Source organism: Salvia hispanica, chromosome 4 (genome assembly GCF_029641045.1).
Source record: "Salvia hispanica isolate PSC_SH4W2 chromosome 4, Shi_PSC_v1, whole genome shotgun sequence".
Classification (NCBI taxonomy): Eukaryota; Viridiplantae; Streptophyta; class Magnoliopsida; order Lamiales; family Lamiaceae; genus Salvia; species Salvia hispanica.
The window spans coordinates 55228636-55232586 of NC_142695.1; the positions used below are offsets into that span (position 1 = coordinate 55228636).

Below are 3951 nucleotides of genomic sequence, written 5' to 3' on the forward strand. Positions count from 1 at the left end.
CCCATTTTAAGCAGTATATAAATCCCCATACCCTAATTCCCCACCGCCGCTTACTCGCATAACACCATTCTTTCACAATCTCAAACACTCCAACAATGAAAGAAGCATCACCCAACGCCTTCATCTCCTTCCCGTCGCCGACGCTAGACTCCGAAACTTGGAGGAGCAAAAGAAAGCGGCAGCAACAGCAACTCGTCCATCCACCAATCTGCTTCATGTACAAACGGTATACACCTCCCTCACCCAAATCTTACTTTTACTGCTGCACTCATACATCCTACACCGTCCATTATCAATCAATAATCAAGCAAATCGAATTGAGGAACCTGATTAAAGAACCAACCTTTAACGAATCAAAAATTTAAGAACTTATTTCGCGCGGTGAATTCGGGGCTGCCGGAGCGGCGACGCAGCGGCTACTGCGGCGCCGAGCGACGGCGATAAAGCTCAATTTTCGATTCAATTTGGTGTGTGTGTGCCTGCTGAAATCTTCATTTGGAATATTGGTAAAAACTGAGAAAGTTTGGGTGTGTTCCTTGTTTGAGAATTTCTGGAGAGAGAGCCGACGGCATTCTGGATTGGTAGTATAAAGTGTTTCCTTTACTAAATTTTTTTAACTAATTGGTTATTGTCTTTAGGGAGTATAAATTGGTGATGTGTATTAAATGGATTGTGAGGTGTACGTGTTGTTTGGGAGTTGGAGTTAATTGCAATGGTATGTTTAATTCAAAGAGTCCATAATGAAGTTCGTGGGTGAAAATTAATCGAAATACCTAAACTTATAATTGAGAAAAAAAAAAATCTGTAATCTTTCTCGATAAAATAATCGAAGCCTTAGGGTGCATTCATCTTATTTATTACTTGATTCCTTGTGTTGATTTATGGGTGATTTTAAATCTCAAGGTGATTACTCGCAAGTGAATCGTGATCGCAAGGGAAAGAATAAAATTTTGGGTTAAGCAGTCGAGGTGGGCTCTCTTTTTAAATACGGACAATGTCCTAACTATTTTTGTCGATGGGAACGAAATGCAAATTGTTTATCATGCCAGAATTTTTGTTTTAACGTGCCTATCTGAAATGGCTTTGCCATTTATTATTTAAATCGAATTCGGGTCCTTGTAGGGCCGCAAACCCTACTTGGATTAGTGTACACCTATGGTAGACCGTGTGTCAGCGTACGGGTTGGCCGGTCTAGTGACTTGGTTTGTGGCCACATTCCAAGTCATGTATGAGCAGATATGGTAAACGTCTATGGAAAATTGGTTGCGCAACCGCAATTTTGAACAATGGAATATTTTGGTGCATCGGGTATTTCTAAAGCTAAAACCCTGGTGGTTACCTGAAATTGGCATGATAAATATAAATATTTTTGACAACTTGTTTTCGGCATGAGTCCACTGAGTGCATCAAGTACTCAGCCCTGCATATGTTTTCCTTATGTGCAGGTTGAGCGGCGGCGAGCTTGGGGTGGTGTTGAGTCGAACCTTAATCATTGTTGGATTTATTTTGAACTCAGAGGGACGTCGTGTCTTCATACATGGCGTCACTCTTACTCTTGGATGCTTCCGCTGAGATAATACTTTTCTTCGAAATTATATCTTTGAACCATTTTCACTCTTGGATTAAATTATGATAATTGTTGACTTTAGATTCAAAACCTAAGCATTTGCTTTGATTATTCCTCAGTTATTTGGATATTAAACGCTTCAATCAAATTCTTTATTGAAACCCTAGACCATTTCCCTTTCTTAAAGTCCCATTAGTCGCGACCACCCACATTTATTAACCCTAGAAAGGGCGGTCGTGACAGTTTGGTATCAGAGCCTCCGTTCTTTCCGCTCTGGACCCAAGAGTCTTTTTGAGTTATAGTCTACCCTTGTATCGATAGACTAAAATACTAAACGTCGAAGGCTCAACACCACAACTCGTCTCGCTCAACCACGAAAGAAGAGGTAAAAATATTTTGGTGACTTTTGAAATGTAATACTGGATTTTTGGAATTTGCAATTGGAAAATGGTCTCATTTAATAAGGTAATGGACTGAAGTAATAACTCAATTGAAGTTTATTGAAGTAAAATCCTATTGTGATGAAGTGGTATACTTGTTGAATGAAGTAAATAATGTAACTGAATGAAGTAGTAATAATCTAGGTGAATGAAGTAATAATGTAACTGAATGAAGTAATAGTCTAGTTGAATGAAGTAATTTAGGTAGAGGCTTAATTCTAAACAGAGCGCAAAACAATCCAACGACAAAAACCAACTGGAAGAATACACCCAAAAACACATAATTATTCATGATTATCCTCCTCCACCGATCAACGTCATACGCCTCAAACATCTGCAATCGTGCGGCCATCTGCACACCCTTCGCGTAATCGGTCAGAAAATCTCCGGCGCCGTTCAAGAACACCTTCACCTTCACCAGCTCCGCCGCCGCTCCAACTTTCCCAAATCATCCAAACACGTGTCCACATCCTCCTGCGCCGCTGAGATCCGCTTCATGGTCTTCGTCCTCTGCTCATCGGTCCTCGTCTGCACTAACGGATTGGCCTCGATCGTGGCTAGAGGGCGCCGGATCTGGTACAGCGCATCGCGCAGCGATTCGGAGCAGTTGCTTAACGAAATTGAACCAATCAAGCGCTAGAGATCGTCGGCTGCTGCTTGGAGAAACAGACCGAAGATTTGATTTGGATCTGAGACTAATTTGTGGCGGATTAGGGGCTGAACGGCGCGAAAACACGCCCTAGAGTCAGAATTGGCGTAGCAAAATGCTTGTGTTGATGTAGATTCTAATTCGTCTTCAACCGCATAATTTGTTGAAGTGGGTCCCAATCTGTCGATATTCTCCATGAGCGTTAGAATATTGAGAAATTGAAGCAGAACTCGTGAATTAAGGCTCAGCGTCACCTAATTCGTCAAGCAGGCCGCCGCCGTCGCCGGCCGATCCCCTCCAGCAGATTCTGATGAGCCCGAAAAGAATGAAACACCAGCTGCAACGTGAATTAAATGTGAATATTGCGAAATTGAATTGAACGTGGAATGAAGAAGATCGACGCAGATCGTAGATGGCAGATTGAAGAAGATCGACGCAGAGCAGATCGTGAATTGCGAGAGTGAAGAAGATTGTGTGAAAATTCAAAGAGATTGAGACAAAAAGAATCACGTTATCTATGTTGAGATTTGATTTCCTAAAATACCCCTCAACAAGTTTTTATTGAATAAAATATTAAGTTAATTGCAAATTAATCCTAACCACAAGATTAAAAAAATGAAGGGCCATAATTTGGTCTCTAGTACGGTCTTTAAGAAAGGTTCGACATTGATCACAACTATATATATATACATATATATATATAGGGGTGCACTGACCGCGTTATGTAATTCAACATTTGAACGAAGAACACAACCACCCCATGGTTTTTGTTACAACATTTGAATATTAGATTATTATGACACAATTTACCCTTAAGGTGACATGACCCAAATTTAATATTGTGTTTTTTTTAATAAGTCAAAAACAAGAGCATAATCTTATATTTTACTTTGGTTTGTTTGAAACGAACATTTCGACCAGGTTTGTATAACTCATTCTGGTACTCCCTAGTGTTATATAATGACTTGAATATTGGTTAAAATTTGATATGAACAGTTCATTCAGTTTTGTATGATGCATTCAGGTACTCAGTAGTTTCATACAATGACTCGAATATAGGATTATTATGACACAATATACCCTTAAGGTGACATGACCCATATATTCATCTAGTATGGCCCAAAAGTACAGAAGATGTTTGGGTTAATGTTTGAGTAATTTTCGGTCATTTTAATATTGGTAAATTACAGCAGCTCCTGGATTACTAGTACATAGAGACTCCAAAAATCATTTATAAAACGTGTTCCAAAAAATGAGAATTACAAGGTCTAAACATCGTTAAATTAAAATGGTGG

General features: G+C 39.6%; 1 pseudogene; it reads right to left on the minus strand.

Moving 5' to 3' along the window:
- Positions 1-296: 296 nt before the first annotated feature.
- LOC148929473 (uncharacterized) lies at positions 297-2853 on the minus strand (annotated as a pseudogene).
- Positions 2854-3951: the final 1098 nt, after the last annotated feature.